A 15,126-nucleotide genomic window follows, 5' to 3' on the forward strand; every position below is an offset into this window, starting at 1 on the left:
CCTGGAGTTCTGACTGTTGGTATTTTTGTTTGTTTATTTGTTTGTTTTGATTTTTAGTATATATTTGGCTCTTGTTATCATTGGTGAATTGGTTTTTTGGTTTGGTTCCTCTCTTCTTTCTTTTTCCTTTTTTTAATTACATTTTTATTTTCTTATTTTTAATAATCTTTTTCTATTTTAATAACTTTATTTATTTATTTATTTATTTATTTTTCTCCCTTTTCTTCTGAGCCATGTGGCTGACAGGGTCTTGGTGCTCCAACCGGGTATCAGGCCTGAGCCTCTGAGTTGGGAGAGCCGAGTTCAGGACATTGGACCACCAGAGACCTCCCAGCCCCATGTAATATCAAATAGCAAAAGCTCTCCCAGAGATCTCCATCTCAAACCTAAAACCCAGCTCCACTCAACGACCAGCAAGCTACAGTGATGGACACCCTATGCCAAACAACAAGCAAGACAGGAACACAAACCCACTCATTAGCAGAGAGGCTGCCTAAAATCATAATAAGTTCACAGAACCCCAAAATTCACCATCAGACATGGTGCTGCCATGCATAAAGACAAGATCCGGCCTCATCCACCAGAACACAGGCACCCGTCCCCTACACCAGGAAGCCTACACAACCCACTGAAACAACCATAGCCACTGGGGGTAGACACCAAAATCAACGGGAATTACAAACCTGCAGCCTGCAAAAAGAAGACCCCAAACACAGTAAGTTAAGCAAAATTAGAAAACAGAGAAATATGCAGCAGCTGAAGGAGCAAGGTAAAAAGCCAACAGACCAAACAAATGAAGAAGAAATAGGCAGTCTCCCTGAAAAAAGAATTCAGATTAATGATAGTAAAGATATCCAGAATCTTGGAAATAGAATGGAGAAAACACAAGAAATATTTAACAAAGACCTAGAAGAACAAAAGAGTCAACAAACAATGATGTACAACACAATAAATGAAATTAAAAATACTCTAGAAGGAATCAATAGCAGAATAGCTGAGGCAGAAGAATGAATAAGTGACCTGGAAGATAAAATAGTGGAAATAACTACTGCAGAGCAGAATAAAGAAAAACAGAATGAAAAGAATTGAGGACAATCTTAGAGACTTCAGGGACAACATTAAAATTAGAATTATAGGGGTGCAAGAAGAAGAAGAAGAGGGAAAAAAAGGGACTGAGAAAATATTTGAAGAGATTATACTTGAAAACTTCCCTAATATGCGTAAGGAAATTGTCAATCAAGTTCAGGAATCACAGAGAGTCTCATACAGGATAAATCCAAGGAAAAATACACCAAGACACATTAATCAAACTATCAAAAATTAAATACAAAGTAAAAACATTAAAAGCAGCAAAGGAAAAGCAACAAATAACATACAAGGAATGCCCATAAGGTTAACAGCTGATTTTTCAGCAGAAACTCTGCAAGCCAGAAGGGAGTGACAGGACATATTTAAAGCAACCAAAGGGAGCAACCAACAACCAAGATTACTGTACCCAGCAAGGATCTCATTCAGATTTGACAGTGAAATTAAAACCTTTACAGATAAGCAAAAGCTAAGAGAATTCAGCACCACCAAACCAGCTCTACAACAAATGCTAAAGAACTTCTCTAGGCAGGAAACACAAGAGAAGGAAAATACTTGCAATAACAAACCCAAAACTATTAAGAAAATGGTAATAGGAACATACATATCCATAACTACTTAAATGTAGATGCATTAAATACTCCAACAAAATGACATAGACTGGCTGAATGGATACAAAAACAAGACAAATGCATATGCTGCCTAGAAGAGACTCACTTCAGACCTAGGGACACATACAGACTGAAAGTGAGGGGATGGAAAACTATATTCCATGCAAATGGAAATTGAAAGAAAGTTGGAGTAGAAATTCTCATATCAGACAAAAGAGACTTTAAAATAAAGACAATTACAGAAGACAAAGAAGGACACTACATAATGATCAAGGAATCAATCCAAGAAAAAGATATAACAATTATAAATATTTATGCACCCAACATAGGAGCACCTCAATACATAAGGCAAATACTAACAGGCATAAAAGGGGAAATCAACAGTAACACAATCATATTAGGGGACTTTAACACCCCACTTTCACCAAAGGAAATATCTTCCCAAATGAAAATAAATAAGGAAACACAAGCTTTAAATGATACATTAATCAAGATGGACTTAAGTGATATTTATAGGACATTCCATCCAAAACAGGAAATTACTTTCTCCACAAATGTTCATGGAATATTCTGAAGGATAGATCATACCTTGCATCACAAATCAACCCCTGGTAAATTTAAGAAAATTAACATCGTATCAAGTATCTTTTCTGATCACAACGCTATGAGACTAGATATCAATTACAAGAAAAGATCTGTAAAAAATACAAACACATGGAGGCTAAACAATACACTACTAAATAACCAAGAGATCACTGAAGAAATCAAAGAGGAAATCAAAAAATACCTAGAAACAAATGACAAAGAAGACAGGATGACCCAAAACCTATGGGTTGCAGCAAAAGCAGTTATAAGAGGGAAGTTTATACCAATACAAGCCTACCTCAAGAAACAAAAAAACATCTCAAGTAAACAACCTAACCTTACGCCTAAAGCAATCAGAGAAAGAAGAACAAAAATACTCCAAGTTAGCAGAAGGAAAGAAATCATAAAGATCAGAGCAGATAAATGAAAAAGAAATGAAGGAAACAACTGCAAAGATCAATAAAACTAAAACCTGATTCTTTGAGTAGATAAACAAATTGACTCACTAAGAAAAAAAGGGAGAAGACTCAACACAATAGAATTAGAAATGAAAAAGGAGAAGTAACAACTGACACTGCTGAAACACAAAGGATCATGAGAGATTACCACAAGCAACAATATGCCAATAAAATGGACAACCTGGAAGAAATGGACAAATTCTTAGAAAAGCACAGCCTTCCAAGGCTGAACCAGGAAGAAATAGAAAACATAAACAGACCAGTCACAAGCACTGAAATTGAAACTGTGGTTAAAAATCCTCCAAAAAACAAAAGCCCAGGAGCAGAAGGTTTCATAGGCTATTTCTATCAAACATTTAGAGAAGAGCTAACACCTATCCTTCTCAAACTCTTCCAAAATATAGCAGAGGGAGGAACACTCCCAAACACATTCTACGAGGCCACCATCACCTTGATACCAAAACCAGACAAGGATGCCACAAAAAAAAGAAAACTACAGGCCAATGTCACTGATGAACATACATGCAAAAATCCTCAAGAAAATACTAGCAAACAGAATCCAACAGCACATTAAAAGGATCATACACCATGATCAAGTGGGGTTTATCCCAGGAATGCAAGGATTCTTCAATATATGCAAATCAGTCAATGTGATACAGCATATTAACAAATGGAAGGAGAAAAACCATATGATCATCTCAATAGATGCAGAAAAAGCTTCCGACAAAATTCAACACATTTTATGACTGAATCCTTCCAGAAAGTAGGCATAGAGGAAAATTACCTCAACATTACAAACCCAGAGCCAACATCATTCTCATGGTGAAAAACTGAAACCATTTCCTCTAAAATCAGGAACAAGTTTGCCCTCTCTCACCACTATTATTCAACATAGTTTTGGAAGTTTCAGCCACAGCAATCAGAAAAGAAAAAGAAATCAAAGGAATCCAAACTGGAAAAGAAGAGGTGAAGCTGTCACTGTTTGCAGATGACATGATACTATACATAGAGAATCCTAAAGATGCCACCAGAAATCTACTAGAGCTAATCAATGAATCTGATAAAGTTGCAGGATAAATAATTTATGCACAGAAATCTCTTGAATTCCTGTACACTAATAGTGAAAGATCAGAGAGAGAAATTGAGGAAACACTCCCATTTACCATTGCAACAAAAAGAATAAAATACCTAGGAATAAACCTACCTAAGGAGGTAAAAGACCTGTACTCAGAAAACTATAAGACACTGATGAAAGAAATTCAAATGATACAAATAGATGGAGAGATATACCATGTTCTTGGATTCCAAGAATCAACATTGTGAAAATGACTATACTACCCAAAGCAATCTACAGATTCAATGCAATCCCTATCAAACTACTGCTGGCGTTTCTCACAGAACTAGAACAAAAAATTTCACAATTTATATGGAAACACAAAAGACCCCAAATAGCCAAAGCAACCTTGAGAAAGAAAAACAGAGCTGAAGGAATCAGGCTCCCTGACTTCAGACTATACTACAAAGCTACAGTAATCAAAACAGTATGGTACTGGCACAAAAACAGAAATATACATTAATGGAACAGGATAGAAAGCCCAGAGATAAACCCACGCACATATGGTCACCTTGTTTTTGATAAAGGAGTCAAGAATATACAGTGGAGAAAAGACAGCCTCTTCAATAAGTGGTGCTGGGAAAACTGGACAGTTACATGTAAAAGAATGAAATTAGAACACTCCCTAACACCATACACAAAAATAAACTCAAAGTGGATTAAAGACCTAAATGTAAGGCCAGACACTATCAAACTGTTAGAGGAAAACATAGGCAGAACACTCTATGACATAAATCACAGCAAGATCCTTTTTGACCCACCTCCTAGAGAAATGGAAATACAAACAAAAATAACTGAACGGGACCTATTGAAACTTAAAAGCTTTGGCACCCCAAAGGAAACCATAAACAAGACAAAAAGACAACCCTCAGAATGGGAGAACATATTTGCAAATGAAGGAACTGACAAAGGATTAATCTCCAAAATTTACAAGCAGCTCATGCAGCTCAATATCAAATAAACAAACAACCCAAACCAAAAATGGGCAGAAATCCTAAATAGACATTTCTGCAAGGAAGATATATAGATTGCCAACAAACACATGAAAGGATGCTCAACAGCACTAATTATTAGAGAAATGCAAATCAAAACTACAATGAGGTATCACCTCACACCAGTCAGAATGGCCATCATCAAAAAATCTAGAAACAATAAATGCTTATTGAGAGAGGGTGTGGAGAAAAGGGAACCCTCTTGCACTGTTGGTGGGAATATACATTGATACAGCCACCATGGAGATCACTATGGAGGTTCCTTAAAAAACTAAAAATAGAACTACCATATGACCCAGCAATCCCACTACTGGGCATATACCCTGAGAAAAACCATAATTCAAAAAGAGTCATGTACCAAAATATTCATTGCAGCTCTATTTACAATAGCCAGGACATGGAAGCAACCTAAGTGTCCATCAACAGATGAATGGATAAAGATGTGGCACATATATACAATGGAATATTACTCACCCATAAAAAGAAATGAAATTGAGTTATTTATAGTGAGGTGGATGGACCTAGAGACTGTCATACAGAGTGAAGTAAGTCAGAAAGCGAAAAACAAATACCACATGCTAACACATATATATGGAATCTAAAAAAAAAAGAAAAGAAAAAAAGTTCTGAAGAACCTAGGGCAGGACAGATATAAAGACGCAGACATAGAGGATGGACTTGAGGACATGGGGAGGGGGAAAGGTAAGCTGGGACGAAGTGAGAGAGTGGCATGGACATATATACACTACCAAATATAAAGTAGATAGGTAGTGGGAAGCAGCCACATAACCCAGGGAGATCAGCTCAGTGCTTTGTGTCCACCTGGAGGGTCAGGATAAGGAGGGTGGGAGGGAGACACCAGAGGGAGGAGACATGGGGATGTATGTATATGTATAGCTGAATCCCTTTGTTGTACAGCAGAAACTAACACACCACTGTAAAGCCATTATACTCCAATAAAGATGTTTTTAAAAATTTTTTTAATTAAAGACTAAAAATAAAATATATGTTTTATAATTTCCACATATTTGTGAATTTTTCAGTTTTTCTTCCATTATTGATTTCTAGTTTCCTCCCATTATGGTCAGAAAAGATACTTGTTATAATTTCAGACTTCCTGTATTTGCTAAGACTTCTTGTGTGACATAATATGTGATATCTCCTGAAGAATGTTCTGGGTGCACTTGAGAAACTGTATATTCTGCTGCTATTGGATTAAATATTCTGTATATGTCTGTTAGATATATTTCCTTTTTGGTCTTTTTTCTGAATATTCTATCCATTACTGAATGTGGGGTATTGAAGTCTCCTACTGTATTGCTATCTATTTCAGCCTCAGTTCTCTCAGTGTTAGATTTATATATTTAGGTGGTCTGATTTTTGTTGCACACATATTTATAATTGTTGTAACTTCCTAATGACTTGACTTTTTATCATTACAGAATGTCCTTCTTAGTCTCTCATGAAATTTTTGACTTAAAGTCTATTTTGTCTGTTACAGGTATAACTACCCTGCTTTCTTTTGATTACCATCTGCATGAAATATCTTTCTCTATTCCATCATTTTAAGCCTATGTGTATCCTTAAGTCAGAAATGAGTTTCTTAAAAAATAATAAAATAGGGCTTCCCTGGTGGCACAGTGGTTGAGAGTCCGCGTGCTGATGCAGGGGACAGGGGTTCATGCCCCAGTCTGGGAAGATCCCACATGCCATGGAGCGGCTAGGCCCATGAGCCATGGCCACTGAGCCTGCATGTCCAGAGCCTGTGCTCTGCAACGGGAGAGGCCACAAGAGTGAGGGGCCCACGTACCGCAAAAATAAATAAATAAATAAATAAATAAATAAATAAATAAATAAATAAATAAATAAATAAATAAATAAACTAAAGAGTTTCTTCTAGGCAGCATATACTTGAGTTATGTTTTTTCCATTCAGTCAGTCTATGTCTTTTGATTAGAGAGTTTAATCCATTTGCATGTAAAGTGATTATTGATAAGAAAGGATTTACTATGACCATTTTTAATGGTCTTCTGTTAGTCTTGTAGTTCTTTTATCTTTTCTTCTATTGCCATCTCCCTTTTTGTTTTCTTGATTTTTTTACATTGATATGCTGATTCCTTTCTCTTTCTCCTTTGTATAACGTCTGTAGGCATTTTCTTTGTGGTTATCATGGGGCTTACATAAAATATTTTATATTTACAATAGTCTATTTTAAGCTGATAACAACTTAAGTTCAATCACATACAAAAACTCACCATTTTTCCTCCCCCCCTTTATGTTTTGTTGTCACAATTTACATCTACTTATATTACATATCTGTTGACATATTTTATAGTTATTTTAATGCTTTTGCATTTTAACTCTTATACTTGAATTAAAAGTATAACAATTATACTTTATTACTGAACACCGTTACAGTATTAAAGTAATCTATAGTGTCTACATATTTACCTCTACCAATGAGTTTTATACTTTCTTACACTACCATGTTGCTATTTAGTGTCCTGTCATTTTAACTTGAGAATTCCCTTTAGCATTTCTTGTAAGGCAGGTCTAGCGATGATTAACTCCTTAGTTTTTATTTGTCTGGGAAAGACTTTATCTCTCCTTCATTTCTGAAGAAAACATTTGCTGAGTACAGTATTCTTGGTTAGCAGTTTTTTTTTTTTCTTTCATCACTTAGAATATATCACCCCACTCTCTCCTAGCCTTCAAGGTTTCTGCTGAGAAATCTTGTGCTCTTAGGGCAGTTCCCTTGTAAATGACAAGTTACTTTTCTTTTGCTGCTTTCAAATTTTCTCTTTGTCTTTGATTTTTGAGGATTTGATTATAATGTGTCTCAGTGTTTGTTTATTTGTTTTTTATTCATCTTATTGTAATCTATTGCACTTCTTGGATCTAGATGTCCATTTCCTTCCCCAGATTTGGGAAGTTTTCAGTCAAGGTTCATTTTTTTTAAATAAACTTTCTGGTTTCTCTCTCTCTCTCCCCTCCTTCTGAGACTCCCACAATGCATTCATTAATCCTATTGCTGTTGTTCCATAAGTCCCTTAAACTTTCTCACTTTTTTCAATTTTTTTTTTCTCCTCTGACTGGATAATTTCCAACAATAATCTTCAAGTTTACTGATTCTTTTTCCTGCTTTGTCTAGTCTGCCATTGAAGCTCTCTAGTGAATTTTTCAGCTAAGTTATTGTATTCTTCAGGTTCATGATTTCTGTTTGGTACTTTTTTATATTTCCTATCTCTTTGTTAAAAGTCTTACTTTCTCTATACATTGTTCTCCTGACCTTGGTGAGTATCTTTATGATGGTTATTTTGAATTCTCTGTCAGGTAAACCACATATCTCCATTTCACTAGGGTCAGTTTCTGGAGATTTTTCTTGTTCCTTTGTTTGAAATATATTTGCCTGCTTCTCCATCTTTCTTGATTCTCTGTATTGGTGTCAGTGCATTAGACATATCAGCCACCTCTCCTAGTTTTCATAGACTGGCCTAATACAGGAAAAGACCCCCACTGGTCAGCCTGCCCAGAGACTCTAAGGGCCTTTCAAACCTTCCTGCTTGTCCAATCCACCTTCTTTGTTTTTTGTTTTGTTTTGTTTTGTTTTGTTTTGCAGCCCTCAAGCATCCAGTGCACCAGAACAAGTCAGATGGAAGTTAGTCCCTCAGGCATCTCTCAGAGAAGTTGGATCATTGAACATTCCATCCAACTTTTTCCCTCCCCAAGGAGAAGCTGGGTCTGGGGTTTTTCATCCACTCACTCTGTACTGAGCCAGGGGAGGAAGTATGGTTACCTCCAAACCTCCATCTCTGTTCTCACTAACACCTAGGTGACTAGATTTTGCCAGGTTCCATCTACTCTGAGTCATGAAAGACTGAAAGAAGCCAGTCCTTTGTGTATCCCCCATAAAAGTTGGGGCATTGGACACACGGACCCACTCTTTCCCTCCCTAGGAAGAAGCTGGGAGCCAGGGGTTTTCCTCCACTCACTCTGTGCTCAGCTAGGGGAAGAGCTATGGTGACTATTAGCCCCAGTCACCGTCTTTATTTTTCTACAGGCAATTAGATTGTGCTGGTCCCATCAGCAATCTAAGACTGGAGAAACTGAAGTCAGTCTTCTGGGGAGGCCCCACAGAAAATCTGGAGTGCTGGTCATTTGGACCAACTCTTTCCCTTCCCCTAAGACAAGCTGAAAGCTGGGATAGGGGTTCTCCTCCCAGTTGTATGACACTGTGCTAGGGACTGAGATTCCAGCAAGAAGGTATCTTGAATCTCCTGTTGGCTTCAGTGAGTATGGTTTTATGTTTTCCTGGAGTGCAATTAGTTTCTAAATTTCTCACAAAAGGAACTTGTCCATGAATTGTTGCTGAATTTGTCCATGAATTGCTTCCTTTCCATAGGGGAAAGGCAAGTCCATAGCTTCCTGCTCCACCATCTTTCTGATGTCCCTAAACTCATTTTTAATGATAAGGAGGAGACAATTCTACTATCATTAGTCATAGGGTCTTTAGTTATAGAGGCATAGCATCTCGGAGTTAGTAGATTTTAATTACCATCCCATTCAAATATGAATTCTGCACTTGAGTTCCAGTGGCAGCTGAGAAACTACTTAGAGTTACCAACATTATGTCATAATGGAAGGACAAGAATAAGGCAGGGTTATGGTCAGGATAGGGTTAGAGTTAAATATTAACTAATGACATAATCAGGATCTCAGTACTGATATTTTTAAGAAATGGAATGTTTGAGCATAATTTTATACTGGAAAGAGAGCTGGCGAGAAATGGGTTGAAGAGAGATGGGACATACTATATAGCTCAAAGGCTAGAGGAGATGGATAAGGTTAAGTGTGAAAAGAGTAGAACAATCTCTTTCCTAGGCAATCACAATAATAAAAAAAAAACTAGACGTGCTAACTCGTGCACTTACATTGTGCCATGTACCATACACTACATGTACATTACCTCATTATTTCTTATATCAAGCCTATGTGGTAGATACTGTTATTACCCTCATTACACAGAAAAGGAAATTTAAGTACAGAGTAAGTAAGTAATCTGCCTAAAGTCACACATCTAATAGATTGAAGAGCTAAAATGCTTAATCTGACTACAGAGCCCCTGATCTTGACCACTCCCATGATTTCACTAAGGATGGAAAGAAAGATGATAAAAATAGATTTGATTTCAGAAGTGAATAGGAAGAATACTGAGGAAATGCTTACCTGATGACCTTGATGTTCTGAATAAATGTAGAAGCAACATCTGCTCAGGTAGGGACAAGGATGAGACTGGGGATTGAAAAAAAAAAAGAGTAGAGGTTTACAAAATCCATATAAGACTGGAAAAGGAGCCCTGCTATGGATTAACAAAAGAATTTCTAAGCATCATCAGAAGCCCCGCTGAGTTTGGAACGCTTCACTCATAATGGCACCATCAGCATGGTTATGCAACTTTCTTGAGCACTTCTCAGAAACCCAGAGGCAGAACCAAGAAGAAAGATCATTGACCCACAGCAGAGGGACTGACAAAGGGGTGAGATGGGCAGTAAAGGTATTAAGGGAATTGAGGATGATGGTGAGAATAGTTGCAATATTGCTTATTGGGTCCAGGCCAAATTGGAAGGGAAGCAAAGCTAATGAATGTCAGTTGAGTCAAATAGTAAGAATGAAAGGCACTTTCTTTTCAGTGTGTAGGAACTTTTAAATTTACCTTAACCATTTTATTTTAAATCCTTAATTATATAAGGCAACTTTATCCCTTAGTTGAAAGTCACCTTATATTTTATTCTTTAGTTGAAAAACACCTATATCTCTTAATTACTAAGTAGACTAGATTAAGAATCAAGAGATAGAAAATTAGACGAATTCTACACTAATGAACTATGTAATCAACTAAGTCAGTCACCTTGTGTCTCAGTTTTCTTAACTGAAAAAAAAAAGAAAATTAGATTTAATTAGATTTAATATTAGATCTAATATTCTGTTCCATTTCTTCTTTTCATTCCATGATTAAAATAAATTACAGAAATTTTCAAGTTAGTTCTCTAGCTTTACCATAATTAGAAACTGACTTTCCAAAATATGTGTTATGATAAAACATTTTTAAACCAATGGCTGCACATCTTTCAACACCAACTTCATAATTTCAACAATCACACAGTGAAATCATATACAAAATACAATAAAAACCATTACCTGCTCAACACCTCCATCTACAGGGTCTAGATAGTCTTAAAATAGAATGATAATCCACACAGCAACATAGAAAGACTATTCCTAGTCTTAAAGCTAATTAAACTAGGTTTCAATGTTAGCACCATGCTCACAGTCTGCATTTATTTTGTAACTATTTAAGTTTAATTATTTTTGCTTTCTTTCAATTTCCTCTTTACTCTTTTATGTCATATAGTTCTTACCTAGAACTATAGGCATTTACTAATCAATATTTACTAAATGCTTTAATTTATTTTTTCTTCCAGTTTTATTGTGATATAATATATAGCACTGTATAAGTTTAAGGTGTACATAATGATTTGACTCACATACATCATGAAATGATTACCACAATAAGTTTAGTGAACATCCATCATCTCATATAAATACAAAAGAGAAAAAAGAAAACTATATATTTTTCTTGTGATGAGAATTCTTACGATTTTGCTCTCTTAATATTTTTCATATATAGCATACAACAATATTAATTATATTAATCATGTTGTACATTACACCCTTAGTACTTTTTTATCTTATAACTGGAAGTTTGTACCTTTTGATTGCCTTCATCCAATTCCCCCTCCCCCACCCTCCACCTCTGGTAACCACAAATCTGATCTCTTTTTCTATGAGTTTGTTTGACCTACAGCACTATTTTAACTCCTGGTGTACAACATAGTGGTAGAGAATTGGAGGAAAAAGAAGGGAATGATAGGAAAGAAAAGGAGAGTGGGGAGAGAAGGAAGGAGGGAAGTGGAGGAGGGAGAAGGGAGAGAGGGTGATGGAAAGAGAGATAAGGGGAGAAAAATAAAAGCTGAAAGATAAGGGTAGAGTAAGAGACAGAAAAGAAGGAAGAAGAGAGGAAAGGAGAGTGGAAGTGAGAATAAGTGAAAAGGGGAGAAAATGGAAAGTAAAAGAGGGATAAAGAAAAGGTGGAAATAAGAAAGAGATGAGAGGATAAGAGAAAGAGAGAGAGGGAAGAGAGAGGAGAGAGAAAAAAGATAAAGGAGAAAAAGAAAGTAAAGAGTTGACCTGATGAGGACTAGTGGATCTACTTTGGGAATAAATGCATGTGTCATTATATAAGGATTATGTGAATAATTTTCCTTTAATAGAATCTAGATGAGTTTAGGATTCATTTGCTAAGAAAATTAAATGTTGTCTAGTTTTACACATTTGCTTTGGGCATTACTTTTTTTTTTTTTTTTTTTTTTTTTTTTTTTTTTTTTTTGCGGTAGGCGGGCCTCTCACTGTTGTGGCCTCTCCCCTTGCAGAGCACAGGCTCCGGATGCGCAGGCTCAGCAGCCATGGCTCACGGGCCTAGCCGCTCTGCGGCATGTGGGATCTTCCCAGACCGGGGCACGAACCCGTGTCCCCTGCATCGGCAGGCGGACTCTCAACCACTGCGCCACCAGGGAAGCCCCTGGGCATTACTTTTTAGTAAACGTGGAATTTCAAAGTGCATTCTTTTTTTTTTTTTTTTTTTTTTTTGCGGTACGCGGGCTTCTCACTGTTGTGGCCTCTCCCGTTGCGGAGCACAGGCTCCGGACGCGCAGGCTCAGTGGCCATGGCTCACGGGCCCAGCCGCTCTGCGGCATGTGGGATCTTCCCAGACCGGGGCACGAACCCATGTCCCCTGCATCGGCAGGCGGACTCTCAACCACTGCGCTACCAGGGAAGCCCCCAAAGTGCATTCTTAATGCTAACATATTTCATTCTTTGGTAGCATATATTTTCCTTTTCATTGGCATACATTTTCCGTTTGTGCCCTTTTTAAATTTTATTTATGTATTTATGTATGTATGTATTTATTTATTTATGGCTGCATTGGGTCTTCGTTGCTGCATGCAGGCTTTCTTTAGTTGCGTCGAGCGGGGGCTACTCTTCGTTGTGGTGCGAGGGCTTCTCACTGTGGTGGCTTCTCTTGTTGCAGAGTACAGGCTCTAGGTGCACAAACTTCAGTAGTCTTGGCACATGGGCTCTAGAGTTCAGGCTCAGTAGTTGTGGCGCACGGGCTTGGTTGCTCCGCGGCATGTGGGATCTTCCCAGACCAAGGCTCAAATCCGTGTCCCCTGCATTGGCAGGTGGATTCTTAACCACTGCACCACCAGGGAAGTCCCTGTGCCCTTCTTTAAGAGAAGTATTTCTAGATCTCCATCCCAAAGAATTTCACAGAAAAAAAAAAAATGGCCATAGATCAACTTTGTAATAGGTTTGTTCCTCTTGCATCCTTTCAACAATTTCTCAGGCTATACTGGGGAGCTTATAAAACTGTAACTGTTTTTGGAGAGCTCTATACAGAGAGTCTACATGCTGACATGGCTGATCTTTTTGGTATGTGTGGTTATTCACTATTAAGTAATTTCTATCAACAAGCAATCTAAGGAGATAATAGTAAGTTAGCATTTTATTGCAAAATATATTGTTTTATCAGATCAGTAAAGAAAAACACTCTTCAAAGATAATTAATGTAAAATCTAAGACATTCTGCTACATTTCACTTAAAATTACCCTCAAGGTAAAACTCATCTTCACTTGTAAGCATCTAAGAACTAAAACTAGAAAACTTATAAATATTATACATCTTTTAAGTGTTTAAATTTGCAGTAACTCAGTCTGTTTCAACTTAAAAAATCAAATGTTCAGTCTTACTACCAAATGATCACCATCAATGAAAACAAATATATCAACATAAAAAAATTAAGCTGAATCAGATGATTTTTACAAATTCAAAAACAATTTACCTTTTTACTCTATTTTGAAGGAATTCTTGGGGCCTGTAATAGAAACCCAGATTTTTAAAATATGACACTCTAAATCTAACTATTTTGCATCAAATTAGCATATCCTCCAAAAGAACAAAATAATTATAACTATTCGACTCTAATTTTTTATTTTTTAACATGAAAATATTTAGTGATGTTATGAAATCCTACCTCCAACAATGGAGAAAGTATGACAGTCAGAGAAACAAAAAGCAGCAACATCAAAGAAAACACTGGCAAAATCCATAAAGAAATCTTGAAGTTACTTCTATTTTTAGAGGTTTTTACCCCCCATAAGACACTGACTGGTTTCCGTGATTACTATTGTGATTCCATTGACATCACTTAGCCAACCTGTTATCGTGATAGTTTTGACTTCTATGTTAGATTTTAGTGCCAGAGAATATTCAGATAATATCATCCCATTTCTTTTTGGAGAGAAAATAGTAAACAACTATTTTTCCAAAGATGCCTTCATCTTTTTGATTAATATTTTGCCATAATTTTAAAGTTTTCCAAATTTTCAGTCTTCATATAATTGAAATTTAAAGTGAGACTCCAAGACTGAAACCAGGTCAACTAATCCCAAAGAAGCTTTGAACCAAGACTTTAAATAAGTTCCTCAAAAAGCTATTGTCATCATGATTAAATACTTAAGAGTGAAATTTCTGGATCAGATGGTAACTCTATACCATTCTGAGGAAATGTCAGTCTGTCTTCTAAAGTGCCTGCACCATTTTACATTTCCACCATCAATGTATCTGCATTCCAAGTACTTCACATCCTCCACACCAACACTTGTCATTGTCTGTCTTTTTAACTATAAGCGTTATAGTAGGTGTGAAGCAGGATCTCATTGTGGTTTTAATTTGCATTTCTCTAATGACTAATGAGGTTGAGCATCTTTTCATGTGCCTGTTAGCTATTTATATCGCTTCTTTGGAGAAATGTCTACTCAGATTATTTGCCTGTTTCTAAATTGGATTATCTTTTTATTATTGAATTGTAAGAGTTGTTTTTATATTCTGTGTATAAGTACTTATCAGATACATAATTTTCAAAACTTTTCTACCAATCTGTGGATTTTATTTTCACTTTCTTGATGGTATCCTTGGAAGTGCAATGAAACATATGTCCACACACACACACACAAAAGTACATGAATGTTCAAAGCAGTATTATTCATAACAGGCAAAATATAGGAAGAAGCCAAATGTCCTTCATCCACTGAACAAAATATAGTACATCTTGACAATGGAATATTATTCAGAATCAAAAAAAGAATGAAGTACTGATAGC

This window comes from Mesoplodon bidens (genome assembly GCF_964165515.1).
Source record: "Mesoplodon bidens genome assembly, chromosome: 2".
Taxonomy (NCBI): Eukaryota; Metazoa; Chordata; class Mammalia; order Artiodactyla; family Ziphiidae; genus Mesoplodon; species Mesoplodon bidens.